The 15,906-nt window shown below is 36.9% G+C and overlaps 1 pseudogene; it reads left to right on the forward strand.

The window, feature by feature from the left end:
• Positions 1-15,906, forward strand: part of LOC117713406 (actin, cytoplasmic 2 pseudogene) — a 96,576-nt pseudogene that overhangs the window by 17,077 nt on the left and 63,593 nt on the right.

Genomic DNA, 15,906 nt, shown 5'->3' on the forward strand with positions numbered 1-15,906 from the left:
CACTAGAAAGAGACAAATCAGCAAAACAGAGAGATCTGTTTTAGAAGGATAACTCAACTTTCTAAAATTAAATTTCTTCCAAGGGTTGTCTTAGTATTGGAAAATAAATATATTTGAAATCTTAATAAATTAGTGAAGCAAACTGATGGTTTTAATAAATCTGAACAAAAGTGTTTGACAAAATTGAAATTGATTTATGATTTCAAAAAGAAGGCCTGCAGTAAGTTAGGACTACCAAAGAATTCTCAATGTGGCAATCAACATCTGACCCGAACCTAGAGCTGACATTGCACTAACAGGTAGATTGTGTGTTGCAGATAGGGAAATTTTTATAGTTTTTCCCATTTACTAAACTTACATTTTGTTTCTCAAATATATCGTGATTACAGTTTCTCCTCCCTTTACTCTTTCAAATTTCTCCATATCTCCTCTCCCATCTGAATCTACTCCGTTTCTGTCACTCATTAGAAAAGAACCACCTTCTAAAAAACAGCAATAAAATAACAAAATAAAATATAACAAGATAAAACAAAAACAATTTCATCAGAGTTGGATAAGGCAAACTAACAGAAAAGAACTGGCACTGCAAGCGGCTAGAAGTCATTGGTAAAGGTGTAGCCTCAGATGCAGCTGAAGGCCCAGGATTGAAGTGGTCATGCACAGTGGTCAAGGTTTGGCACCTTAAAAAGAGCCTATGAGAGACTATTTGTGAAAAGGCAGCCCAATTTCAGCAGAAGACAGCAGTGTTTTGGAGATGCCAGCACCATGAGATGACCACCAAGAACAGCAGCAGCAATGAAGTACAGGCAGCTGGAGCCTAGAAGACAAGGTGTGTGCTACAAAGGGCAGGTCTGGAGAAGTGAGCCAGGCCCTTGGAGGAGCCCAGAAGATTGTGAGTAGAATTTGATTTGGCTTTTGATTGTGACTGTGCTCTGATATTTTTCCTTCTTGAAGTAAGAAACTATTTCAGTGGAGTCCTCAGTTAAAAGAGACTTTGAGTTGTAAATAGACTTAGAATTTCAAAAAGAGATTAGATATTTTAAAGGGATTAAAATTTTAATATGTAAGAATTTATAAAGATTGTGGGACTTTTAAAGTTCTTTAGATCTTGGGGATGAATATGAGCGTAAGGATTGAGGCTTAATAGTGATGTTTGTGTGTCAAGTTGACAAGGGGTCACTTGTTCTGGCTGGTTTTGTGTCAACTTGACACAAGCCAGAGTTATCACAGAGAAAGGAGCCTCCCTTGAGGAAATGCCTCCATGAGATCCTGCTCTAAGGCATTTTTTTAGTTAGTGATCAAGGGGGAAGTGTTCAGCCCTTGTGGGTGGTTCCATCCCTGAGCTGATGGTCCTGGGTTCTATAAGAAAGCAAACTGAGCAAGCCAGGGGAAGCAGTTCACTAAGCAGCACCCTCCATGGCCTCTGCATCAGCTCCTGCCCCCAAGTTCCTGCCCCAACTTCCTTTGGTGATGAACAGCAATGTGGAAGTGTAAGCTGCATAAACCCTTTACTCCCCAACTTGCTTCTTGGTCATGATGTTTGTGCAGGAATACAAACCATGACTAAGACACTCAGGAATTCCAGAAAAATACTAAACTGAAAGCTACATATAATACATATGCAGGGAACCTGGTTCAGGCCCATGCAGGACCTGTGCTTCCTGTTTCAGTCAGTCTCTGGTGGTTCAAATGAATTTTGCTCAGCTTACTTATGCAGCCTTGTTCTTCTGGTGTCCTCCATCCCCTCTGGCTCCCACACTCCTCTGCCTTTTCTTCTATGGGGTTCCCTAAGCTCTAAGAGGAAGAATTTGATGGCAACATCTTGTTTAGAACTGTGTGTTCCAATTTCTCTCTCTCTGCATAATGCCTGGCTTTGGGTCTCTGCATTTGTTCCCATCTGCTGCAGAAGCTTCTCTGATGATGGCTCCATAAACCTATAATCTATGCAATCTATGTGTTTAGAAGACTATCATTAGGAGTCATTTTATTTTATTTTCTTATTTTTATTTTTTCTTTGTTTCTCTTTTTATTTTTTTTATTAGATATTTTATTTACACTTCAGATGGTATCCCCTATCCCCATTCCCTCCCACCCCCCTTAGGAAACCCCTATCCCATGCCCCCTTTTCCTTTTTGCATTTATACATTTTTTTAAAATAATGTTAATCATAGGCTTATAAGTTTGGAATTGTTCAATCAGAGGTATAACCCACTGACCAACCTAGATATAACAACTATCTTTGACTGGTGGAGATACATGAATATCTGCCTCCCTGTCTTCCCCCTCTTTCTCTCTTTTAACACCTAGCTTCTCCTCTCCTTCTTCTTCTCCTCTTCTTACTCCTTTTCTTCCTCTCAGTACTCCTCCTACCTTAGCTCCTCCTACACATCACCCTTCCTGTTAAAATGAAACTTTTCTCTCAAAATACAATTAGAGCATAATTATGCTAATTTGTACCAGTGAGGTACAGGATAGTCCTAATACCCAGTCCATCCTTTTGTTGACTAACCAGCTCCTCTGTCATCTATTCTAACTAAAACATTTAGTTCTGAACCTGGCTTTAGGATGAATGTCAGCTGACGACCATCCACTCACATCTTTTCTCTTAAGGTCAATAGCTATATGTTTTCAACCCCATCAGAAATCCAGAATGACTGAGTCGACTATAATTGTGGGAAGCACAAAGCATAGCTTCTAAAACTTAGCCAATTTATAGAGACCTCTGAACACCTGGACACTCGCTCTACTTCAAAACGTTGGAGCATCTGTTCTTCTGCCTTCTGGCCCAGGATCATCTGACAGACCTTAGTGCTGCAGAATTATTAAGGGCTGATTACTCTGTCTAGGCAGATATAATCAGTCGACTATTCTGCAAGTGTGTCCTTTTCTGGACAGTAATTTGTCTGTAGAAGGAAAGTGGCAATTCTTGCCTAGTGGCTGTCTCACCACAACTGGAGTAACTCCAAGGATGCTCAATTTCTTCTTAGAATTCAATATAGGGAGCTGTCCGGAGCAGACAGGTCTCTAATGAAAATGAACATTAATACTGAAATGTTTGTCATGTCAATTCTAAGGATTTCTGATGTTTTGAAAACCAGCTATCCATGTAAGGTAATCTGGACTGTTGCCTGTTAACTCCACTCAGCTATTTCTAAATAAAACACAGAGAACACCCTTATAATAAACTCCAATTTTTATTTTTTTTAATAGTAGTTTTTAGGTTTATCGAGGTATCTAGGTTATCTGGGCTCTGGTTCTTGTTCACCCAAGAAGTACCAGGTATGGCTTTCATCTTACAGCATGGGCATTAAGTCAAAATCAGTCATTGGTTGGTCACTCCCACAAGATTTGTGCTACCATTGCCCTAGCATATTTTGGAGGCTGGACAGGTTATAGAACAAAGGTTTTGTGGTTGGGCTAGCATTTATCTTTTTTTTTCTTTATAGCCCGTGGGGCACCTTTTTGTGTCACAAACACAAGAACATAGGGGTGAAGGCTTTATGTAGGCACCAACTGTTCAATGTGTTGCGTGGTTATTGTATGTTCTCAGCAGACAACAGACTCAGCTACTTAGAGATTTCCATGGGACTTTTTGGGGCCAACAACTGAATTTAATAAAATCTATTTTCATTACTGGAATCTTTGGTGATAAGAGATGGCCTATTGGAGTTCTGTCTTCTTCATTATTTAGAAACTTCATTAAGGATTATCTTCATATATTATAAGACATTTCCACCATACTAGGTTTCTGTATCATCCCTCAAATGCTATTTAATTCTAGCTGTTCCTCCTTTATTCTCACCCTTAATCACATCTTCCTTCCCCCTTTTCACCAGATCCTCCCATTCTTCCCTCCACTCTGCTCCAGTTCAACCAACCAACCTATCTTCCCCTCCTATGGGGACCTGTGTTGTATACCCCACCCAGCAACTATGAACAGTCTTGGTATGTACCTTGGTTAGCACTTATTTAATGTTGTCTAATAGCCAAAGACAAGCACAGATAAGATTTTAAACATCCTTAAACTATACAGAAAACTGTGTTTAATTCCAGAAATGCTTCAGTTTCCTTTTCTGTATTCATTTTTTCCTCTGACCTATTTTGACTTTTTTTTTTAAAAACTAGGTTTTGATATAAACTAAAATTGTAAACAAGAAATGGTGGTATGTGCCTGTAATTGAAGCATTCTGGAGATCCTAGCAGAAAGATTGGGAGGTAGAGACCATCCTGGACTACATAGTCAGTTAGCTATGACCTTATTTTTCAAAAGTAAAACTACTAATGGCTCCCATATTAAATTTTTCCACTAATTCCATATGTCATCAATTTATATACTACAACTTAATATACTTTCAGATTATTGTTGGAAATTTTTTCAGCTATATAGGAATTTCTTCCTATGCATAAATCCTATTATTTTCTGTTTTTTATTCTTTACTGTAATTTTTAAATTGGTGGTACCAGGTTCTTTACTTGAATAGATATGTTTTATTATTTATATATAATGAATCTAAGCTTAATACATGGATATTTTGAACCATGTTCTAATTTTAGTACAAATTTATCAGCAATAGATTATGTACTTGCATTGATATACAAATGAATGAACTGATCAGATCATTCTTTGCTGGCATATTTCATATTATTCCAATTACATTCTTTAGAAAAGAAATCAAAATTGCCTTCTAATCTAGGACAAGGTCTCTACACATATAAGGCAATGTGAACCAAAGAAGTTAAATAAAAATTGAAGAAAATGACTTTCAAATTTGACAAGATTTTTCCAGACTTCTTTTGTTATTGTGTTTGAAACAATCCAAATAGTTAATGGTATCTGGAAAAATAATCCCTCAGCTATGTTGGTCTACAGAGTTGTGTAGTTCAGGTTAAGAAGTACTTACTTGCTATAACCCAAATAGTTAATGGTAGCTGGATAAGTACGTTTTCAGTTATGTTGGTCTACAGAGTTGTGTAACTCAGGTTAAGAAGTACATACATGCTTTTCCAGCATGTAAAGTTTTAGTTAGATTCTTATCTAACTAGAATTTTTTCCTACAAAATATTTATAATTCACAATTACCTCAAAGAACATTCACAAATAGTTATTTCAAGCATTGCATTTTAATACTACATTATTCTGTAGACAATCAAATGAGTCATTTTTATTCCCTAACAAGTAGGCTTGATTGGACAGGGATTTGGGGTCATCAACCCCATAATAGGATTGTGTTCTCTTTGTAAATATCCTCACCATATGTTTGAATTTTTAGAATTACTCTCATCAAGGGAACAAACTACTCTGTCTTAAATGATTAAAAAATTACTAAACTTGTTTAGAATACTAAAATGATAAAGCAATTGTTTCTTCTTTCCTGGTACTTCTTTTACTTCCCAGTAGGTCTTATCAAGTCTTGGAGAACTGTAACATAAAATGCAAGGGTGATTCTTTTTCTACTTGAGAAGAGCATGCTGAAAGCAAATACATGTATTTCAATAATCACAGTTTAATAAGAAATTGCATAGTAAGTTTTCCCAAACACTATTTAAACATAGAAAAGGCACTTAACAAAGCATAATGAATACTTACAAAAACAATGACCAGATGTTACAGTGCATGCCTATCATCCTAGCACAGGGAAAGCTGAGGCCAGATGTTCCTGCATGCCAGGCCAGGCTGTGTTACACAGCACAATGAAGACCAGCACTATTCAATGTGACTTTTTTGATAGAAATATTTCCTTTCTGAAAAGAGAATGTGTTTAGGTTTCTTACCTACATTTTAAATCAAGTTCTTCATCTCTTAGTGTTGGTAATTCTTAGTGTATTTGGGGTAAGTACTGTATGAAATAGGTCACTAGCAAGTATTTTCTTTTTTTAATGTGTAATTCGTCTCGTCATCCCTTGGCATCGCCCTTGTCAGAAAATACATTTTCAAATGTAACAATTTTGTTTTAAAGATTTTTGCATCTCTTGTATATAAAAATAAAGTCATTGCTATGTTCCATTACATCAAGATTTTTTTTCTGTGCTGTACTTTAAGGTGCATGCTGGGATTTTATAGTGTAGACTCTTACATTTAGATTTATAATCCCTGTTGAGTTAATTTTAAAGAAGTTTATAATGTTCGCTTCTGAAATGCTTTTTTTTTTACTATACATATGCATTTGAATGAGTGTGTTCCAGTACCCTTTGTTGTAAAAATGATGTTTAAACAATTGTAGCTTTCTTGTGCTTAAGGACTTGTAGGAATGAAACATCTGTCACTGTTCTGAAGATTGCCTTTTTTTCCAAAATTTGAATCGTTTTTCTCATAGAATTTAGTTATTACTTTTTATAAGCCTCCACCATACTTTATATATCAATTGATAATCAACCACTGACATTAGCTGACTTTGGATAAGTTAGAGAAGACAGACTTCATGATAGTTTTCATGGACAAATTAGGTAAAATGTATTTGAAAGGATGTAAATGAATAAAACATTTCCCATTGCTCTCATTCAAAAATGAGTAGGTCCTGAGCTGAGGGTACTGCTTGGATGGTAGAGGAAACTCTGACATGAGGAGGGTGGCTTAAGAAAGTGAATCACTGAAATATGCATCTGAGACATCTAGCTCAACTCCAGGTCTAGTCTCCACTTTCTACCTCCTGGTTGGTGTCCTGTAAAACCTCCACTGCAAGATCCTGCAGACAGAGACAGCCCTCCAGCCGCCATGCTTTCTTTGCCATAACGGACAATATGCCTTGAGCCATGAGTCCAAATAATTTTTTTCTTCTTTAGTTCTTTCCATTATTTACTTGGCCATGGTGACAATAGAAATAACTACAATACCTATGTTATGTAATCCAAATTCAATAAGCATTCAGATAAGGAATGATTCTTACTGCTTAGTGATCAATTTATCTGGGCAACTAAGATGTAGGGCCAAAATGTTCACATGGTAGATAACTATATGAAAACAATCACTGATGGAGAAGAATTTCAACATAAAAACTTATATGAAAGGGGATATTGGCTATATAACAGGATACAGAGCACCTTAAAGCATAAATTTATGTAAAGATATGATGCCTCAGACTAATGTATAATAGCCTTGTTTCCTACATGTAAAATTGGAATACATCTTTTGACAAAGAATATTGTTGTGTTATCATATTTGACAAAATCACTGCTTTCAAAAACTAAATTTTGCAGAAGCCCTGAATATTCTTAAATCATCGTTCCTCTGGTAATTGTGATGGTTAGAGGGTCTCAGAGTAAAACTGCCTACATAGACACTTGAGAGCATGTTTGTTCCTTATTGTCTTGCTTATGTTGATTGAAGTGGTGAGACTCCAATTGTGGGTGGCACCAATCTGTCAGCAAGGGATTTTGTATAATACAAGATTGGAGAGAGCAAGCTGGGTGCTGCTGGCAAACATGCACTAACTCATTGTGCTTTGCTTTTTACCATGAATGCCATATGACTAAACACTTTAAGTTCCTGTTGCCTTGACATTCTCTACAATAAAACATAGAACCATGAATCAAAAAAAGTACCTTTTCCCTTAAGTTGATTTTATCAGAATATTTTTTATCACACCAACATAAAACAAAACTAAGATTTGGACATCTTACATAACTATGATGTTATCAGATCTAAATGAATACTCCCAAGGTAAATGATAAAATCTATAAACATCCTTCAAATTTTGTCAGGATTACATGGACCTGTGACAGTGCAATTATGTGTGGATATAGTTCTCAGTAATCATATTCCAAGATCAGTATATACACTTCCATAATAAAAATATAGTGGCATTCACCACTTTAAAATACCTCACAATATTTCCTTTACAAATCTTCTTCCCTTAAGGATACAGACTTAGAAATACAACCTTGGCATAACATTGCCTGATTTAGAGAATCTGTTATGAGTGTCTTTTAAAAAGTATCTCTGTTGCTTAGCTCCAATCACTATATAAAACACTTTATGTTCTTGAAAAAAAAGTTTTATTCTGGCACACTGTGTTACAGTAATGACAAAGATGCCCCATTGCTTTTAGGCTTCTGGAAAGTTCTAGAAGGCAAAGACAGGTAGCACATGCATGAGGAAACAGGTCCAACTCATGCACAGAAGCAAAAGCTACAAATAAGAGACCTTTAGAAACACACTCTCTCAGTGTTCCAAACTTCAGGTTTTAAAATCAGTAGAGGGGCATGAAGAAAAGGCATTAATGCTTTAGCGAGACTGATAAGTCCCACTGCATCCTTTGCATGGAACAAGAATCTCCTTCTTGAATGAAAGAGAAAAGAAAAGGAGGCTTCTTCCACACAGTGAATTATAAGATTCAGCAAGCATTTCTGTGATGCAGGTCTCTTTCTGTGACATCTTTCTTCACAACCAGATCCTGAGATTGTCAGACTTGCAGGAGGAGAGCAGGAGGGTCATACTATCAACACTAACTTGAACTTTGTCATGTGTGTGTGTGTGGGGGGGTGTATATAAGTGTTCCTATGTGTAGCCACATGTATGTGAGTGGGGTGTCTGTATACATATGTATTTATGTAAATGTGGAGATAAGAGTTTGACACTGGGTATCTTCCTCAATAATGCTGCATCTTATTCTCTTAAGACAGGGTCTCTCACTGAATCTGACACTTACTAATTTGGCTAGACTAACTGAATCAAGAACACCAAAGATCCACCTGACTCCTACCCGAGTTTTTAGCATCTCACTGCCATGGCCCACTTTTATGTGGACCTTGGGTTTGAACTCAGATTCTTATGCTTGCACAGTAAGAACTACTTTACTGAACTATCTTCCTCAGACTCCATATGTTGCCTTTTTTTAGAGACTACAGTTTCACCTGGGGACAAAAATTTGGGTCACTAGCACTAACAACATCCTATTGTAATCAGTCCCATACTGTCACATGTCAGGTGAATATGGTGTGCTCAGAAGATGAGTAATGTCAGCCCAAGAAGGAGCCGCACTCAGTACTTGTCTGACAATCTTCTATTGCTAAACGATGGATACAGAAGTTTTCACAAATAGCAAACGTGAGCCTAGATCTTCAGGCTTTAGAAATGACCATGAGGTTATAGTAACTGGGCCAAGACTAATGTGACCATCTGAAGTGTTCTAATACCTCTCTTTGTCTTCAACCAACTGAAAGTGGATCTGGTTCTTATACAAGAAAGAGTATGTGAGGAAGAAGGTCTTTCTTATTGTCCTTGTAAGCAAGTCATTGAAAAGAAGCTTTGTGTAATGAGTCAGACAAGACTAAGAGGTGATGCATCACTTCCTAATTCCCCAACTTAAAAAAAAATGTCATTTTCTTTACTGATACTGCTGCACAGAGTCAGGTAACCAGAATGCATTAATATATGTGAAGGGGAGGAAGAAAGTTACAAAGAGTTGGCTGCAATGATGAGTCATGGTGTGGCTAATACAGGGTATGTTATGTTCCTTTTCCTCTGTAGATGGACACTAATGGCAGAAGAACCATCTGCCCCTTTAATGCTAATTGTCTTAAATCTAAAAGTAACTATTTATTTAAAATAAATTCAGTCATCCTAAGATCATAATAATCAGAGTGTAGGATGGCTGGATCTTCAGCAAGAAACAGAAAAAGATCTCTATAACATTCATGAATGTACATGACATCTGTGCTTTTTTGCAGATTTAAATTTTATAGTCAGACTTGGCTTCAAATTCCAGCTCCAAAACTAGGTACAATGTGGTCTTAGAAAGTTACATAACTATTCTAACTTTGGTTTTTTCATCAGCAAAGTGATTCTGCTAAAGTGTCCCCTCAGTGCTCTTGGGTAAAGTGGACTGGAATGCCAGCAATAGTCTAGTAATACAGTCAACAACTTTTCTATCATGCCAGTAAGTTGTTCAACATTATTAAGCTAACCACATTATATTCAATAAAGGATGCAAGACTACATAATCCCTTTTTTAAAAAGTCTACATAATGGCCTTATCCTGAGAAGACATGAGTGATTTGAATGTATTTTGTTTCCTGAACTCCATGAATACCAGAGACTACCAGAAGTAGTCTATTCAGTTTGTGCCTTTATCCCTGACTTGACTATTACTTGACTATTACTAGTATTACTAGTTGCATTGCTTCAGAAAAAGGGCTAGAATTTCTTGTATGAGCATTTTCTTCTGTGCATTCTCACTACCCTGACTATTTACGTTGAAAAATCCCCAGATGTACAAATTCTAATTGTTCCTTTGCAAGGTAACAATCAAACAGTCCCAGACAGGCTTGATGGACCCATCAACACCCGCACAGTGAATTAACCTTCAGAACAATGACGGTTTCTTAAAGCATGGTATTTTATTTACATTACTGTCTTGATCTTGTTTTTCCTGTTCTGAATGTATGAGTTTCAACTATGACAGAGCAAGACCACCACAGAGACTGCCACAATAAAGGCTTTTAGCTTTTGGTGGTGCTAATTGCCAAGAAAAAAAAAATAGAAAGTTTGAATCATTAAGCCGAACATTGCACAAAATAAAAACTATGTTAATCTATGTGTCATTTTTTGTTGTAGCTTGTTTTTTTTTCCTTTAGTAACATAACAATTATTAGGAAGTAATTTTTCTTAGATTCTCACTCTCCCAAGCATGGAATACAGATCTGATATCCTGATCACTCGGGGGTCTTGTTAGGTCAGCCTTAGTAAGCGCCCTGACACATGAAGATTATTTGCTACTCAGTGATTATTATTATTTCATTCCAAAACCATTCACTTATGCTAAGGAATCTTTTCTCAAAATCTGTTTTGTTTCTTTCTCTCTCTTTCTTCTTTCTTCCCCCCCCCGCTCTTCCTTCTCTCTCTTTCTCTCTCTCTCTCTCTCTCATGTTAAATTTTTACATAGGGCCTGCATGCTTTAGTCAAGGCTGATTTAGAACTCATCACAGATATCAAACTGCCTCAGCCTCCAAACTACTTGTATTTCCATCACCATGGATTTCCCAGGTTTATGATGAATACTGCTTTGTGTTTTTCTGTTACATATTCCTTAAGGAATATTAAGGTCCCACTTTAATTTTACTACTGTAGATAGAACATATGTTATTGCCCTCACTTAATACAGGAATCTGTGTACACGCAAGAAAAATAGAATTTGTCTGATTTAAAAAATGTTAATGAAAGAAATAAATATTAAATCAGTTTTTATGTCCTCTTTTTAAATGAAAAAAGAAAAACTTTTATTTATTTATTATAAATAAATAAAATATATAATAAAATATACTCATTACCCTCATGATTATTAGGGGTCTTGTATACATTTAGAATAAGGTAAATAAATAGACATTAGAAAGATATACTATAAGATGTATCCCATTTAATAGGACAACAAGAAGGAATATAGTCCTTACCTAAGAACTTTTCATAAACTTAAATATGTTTTTTGCTCCTTTTTACTAAGCATAAGCTACCACTATGCATTTTTTTTTTTACTGCTCCATGATGTGAGTGTTACAAATATATGAAGAAAAAAATCTGCTACTTCAGTGGTACTGTGTCAGTGATTTAGAGGGACCAACAAGTTTTACTTGAAAGCATCTGACTGGACGCACACGGGTCTGGGCAATCCTGTTGACTGCAAATATCACCATTGATTGCTCATTTCTACCTGCCAAGCGAAATCATTTTGGGTTTCCATTTCTTATTTTCTTTATTTTCCACCACATTTTCCTTAGGTGTGATTAATTCTCAAAATGAAGTCTTCATTGATCTGTGGAAGGAAAAAATGTAGAGACCTCTTTCACTAAGTGCCAATTCAGTAAATCTTCTAGGACGTTTATAATGTCAGTCATAAACTCCAGAAAGGACAAGTCCCAATACTGTCTTTTAAAACTATATCCTGCTCAATTTGTTTCCATAGAATCACAAAGTGTTATATAACACACTTCCCATGTATCGTCTACAGTTTTCAAAACCTTCCATTTTAAATGCATGAACATCAAAGGCCAGTGTTTAAGTAACGTAGCTACAAGGATCTCATTTCTCAAGAGAAGCTTACTTAATGTTATTGCATTAACAAGTGTGCTTGTAGCCATAAAAGAATATGTACTGAAGCAATTATTACTCAACATTTATTTATTTTAAAAATGTAAGTTGTTAAAATAGTAAGGCACCTAGCATATTACATTCTGCATTGTTAGTTTGAGATTACATGTTTTTTATACTACTATAATCATTCACTAGAGATAAAAATGCTCTGTTAGCAAATAACCATCATTTTTAATATACTAACATATACTCTTTTCAATATAGTTTTAAGATTTTATTCCCAGTGTAATGATGAGTCAGGCTTGACACTTGGTGACATCTTCTGGGATTCTGCACAAATTCATTTTAAGCAACATGGCATCCTAGATCCTGTAAGTGAGGCTTCTTATCTAGAGAGCTGGCCCTGGGCGAACAAGCCACATGTGAATGGAAGAACTGGCCTTGTTTCTCGCCAGCTGCAAGACTCAAGAGAGGAGGCCCTCCATCTCTCCTGGACAGGAGGGTAGAACTGACTGGTTTCAGGGGTTCCTGGTGAGGGTGTGAGGTGCCAGGTAGGCCAGCTCAGATACCTCTCAGGATCCAGGAGTTGAACTGACCTACCCAAACATCTACCCTATTGATGAGCTGCTGGAGTCCATGAAGTGGCCAGTCCTATACATGCAGAAATACAGGATCTCCACAACAATAGGATATCTGAGAGGAGTCCCAGTGAGGTTCCAGTATTGATAAAGAGAAGCTAGAAGCCTTATATAAAACCAACGTGACATTGCAAAAAAACATTTGTAAGCAAACATGTGTGGGAATAAAAAGGTATACTCTGGGAAATAGTGTGACACACTAGAGATTCCACAAAGAGATTTTTTTTTCTTTTCTCTGTTGAGAGAGAAGAGGTTGCAAGTATGGAAGGCAGATACAAGGGGAGGGGTAGATGAGTGGGATTGAGGTACATGATGTGAAATTCACAGAGAACCAAAACTTTTTTTTAAAAGTATATATCTTTCTTTAACAACTATAGGCCAAAATCATACACAATTATACTTTAACTTAAAGTCAGTTGCCTGTAGGTATACATTTCCCCCCATAGATTTGTATTTGAGGGAAGGTTCATATCTAGAATCTATTGTTATATGCTTATGTGATAAGAATTATCATATTCTTCTCATTCTAAGGCTGAAACAATGTTACCTAAAATGGGTCAAATTGAATTGAGCAGCATTCCAAAGCATCATTAGGACTACTTTTATTTGTTTTTAAAATTAGAATACAAAGTAATAGGTTTTTATGGTATTTTCATATATACATTGTTTCTCTTGGTTATCATTCTATGTGTTCCTCCTCCTGTGTAAATTTTAACCACCCTCCTATGTATTAACTCACACTTGGCCAGGCTTCCTATCCCTTTTGTAGACTCTTTTCTTTCCTTTAACCTTATCCTATTTCTTTGCTTTATTATGACTTATCTTTGCTCCGTTTGTTACAATCGAACTCAAATCTCATTTAGACTAATGATCTTTAAAACTATCATCTTGGGTAGAGTAGATTTTTTTCGTTAATTGTTTATTGTATTTATTTACATTCCAAATGTTGTCCTTCTACAGATACCTCCTTGCAGAGTTGTTCCCCTCATCTGTTCTTCCCTTTGCCTCTGAGAAGTCCCCCCTCCCCCGTGTCCCCGGACTCTGGACATCAGGTCTCTATAGGATTAGGCACATTCTCTCCTACTGAGGCTAGACAAGGCAACCCTCTGCTACATAAGTGCAGACTGAGGCTAGACAAGGCAACCCTCTGCTACATAAGTGCAGACTGAGGCTAGACAAGGCAACCCTCTGCTACATAAGTGCAGATTGAGACTAGAGAAGGCAACCCTCTGCTACATAAGTGCAGAGTGCCTCAGACCAGCTCATGTATGTTGTTTGGTTGTTTCATTAGTCTCTGGGAGCTGCCAGGGATCCAGGTTCCTATGGGGTTGCCATCCCCTTTATTTTCTGTAATCCGTCCTCTTCCATAGGGGTCCCTGATCTCCACTCAATGGTTGGCTGTAAGTATCTGCATCTGTCTGAATCAGCTTTTGAGTAGAGCTTCTCAGAGGACAGCCATACTAGTCTCCTGTCTACAAGCACAACAAAGCATCAGTAATGGTATCAGGGATTGGTTTCTGTCTATGAAATAGATCCCCAGTTGGGCCCAACATTGCTCAGCCTTTTCTTCAGTCTCTGCTACATTTTTGTCCCTGCATTTCTTTTTTTAGACAGGTGAAATTTGGGGTAGAACATTTAGTAAGTGGGTTAGTGTTCTTATCCCTCCACTGGAGGTTATGTCTGACTACTGATGGTGGTCTTGACAATCCCACTGTTAGGCATTTCAGCTAAGATGACCCACACTGAGTCCTGGGATTCTCCCTCATGCCAGGTCTCTGGGATCTTTTTAGAGATTTCCCCATCCCCGACTTCTAACAGCTACATATCCATTCATTCTTCTTGTCATCTGGGCTTCTCTTCTGTCTCCTCCCATACCTGATCCTGCTCCTTTTCCCCTTCCCCTCTCTTCTCCCACCCAGACACCTCCCTTAATCTGTCTCCCATGAATATTTCATTCCTCCTTCTAAGTAGGATTTAAGCATCCTCACTTGGGCCATTCTTCTTGTTTAACTTCTTACAGTCTGTGGAGTAAATTATGGTTATTCTATACTTTTTGGCTAATATCCACTTATCAGTGAGTACATCACATGTATGCCCTTTTGAGTCTGGGTTACCTCACTGAGAATGATATTTTCTAGTTCCATCCATTTACCTGCGAAATCCATGATGTCTTTGTTTTTAATACCTGAATAGTAGTCCATTATGTAAGTGAACCACCTTTTCTGTATTCATTCTTCAGTTAAGGGATATCTTGTGTACTTCTAGTCTCTGTTTATTATGAATAAGGTGGTTATAAACATAGTTGAGCCTATGTCCTTGTGATATGATGGAGAATCTTTTGAGTATATGCTCAGGAGTGGTATAGTTGGATCTTCAGATAGACAGGTTGATCAATGGAATAGAATCGAAGACTCAGGAAAAAAAACCCACTCAACTACAGACACTTAATTCTTTTTTTTACAAAGAAGTCAAAACCAGACATTGGAAAAAAGAAAGCATCTTCAACAAATGGTGCTGGTCTAATGATGGTCTGCATGCAAAAGAATGCATATTTATCACTCTGAAGAAAACTCAAGTCCAAATGGATAAAAGATCTCTACATAAAACTAGACACAATGACTCTAATAGGAGAGAAAGTGGAAAACAGCCTTGGATACATTGACACAGGAAAAAATTTCCTGCAAAGAACTCCAGTGCCTCTGACTCTAAGATCAACAATTTATAAATGGGTCCTCTTGAAACTGAAAACCTTCTGTAAAGCAAAGGACACTATTAATGGGACAAAACAACCTACAGATTAGAAAAGGATCTTCATTCTTACATCTGACAGAGGGCTAATATTCAAAATGTGTAAAGAACTCAAGAAGTTAGACTACTAAAAACTAAATAAACCAATTTAAAAATAGGGAACAGACCTAAACAGAGAATTCTCAACAGAAGAATCTAGAATAGCTGAAAAGCACTTTGAACAAAGAAATGTTCAAAATAATAAGGGAAATGCAAATCAAAATGACTATGAGATTCCACCCTATACCAATCAGAATGGCTAGCAAATACACAAGTGACAGCATGTAAAGGCAAGGATGTAGAACAAGGTGAATACTCCTCCGTTGATGCTGAAAAATCTGGAGGTTCCTCAGAGAATTAGGATCTTGTGATGATAAAACAGTAGCTACCAATTTGTCAGACTCAAGAGAGGGCCATGAGGTAGGGATTTCAAGGATATTACTGAAACACGCATTTGAG

Source organism: Arvicanthis niloticus, chromosome 8, assembly GCF_011762505.2.
Source record: "Arvicanthis niloticus isolate mArvNil1 chromosome 8, mArvNil1.pat.X, whole genome shotgun sequence".
Taxonomy (NCBI): Eukaryota; Metazoa; Chordata; class Mammalia; order Rodentia; family Muridae; genus Arvicanthis; species Arvicanthis niloticus.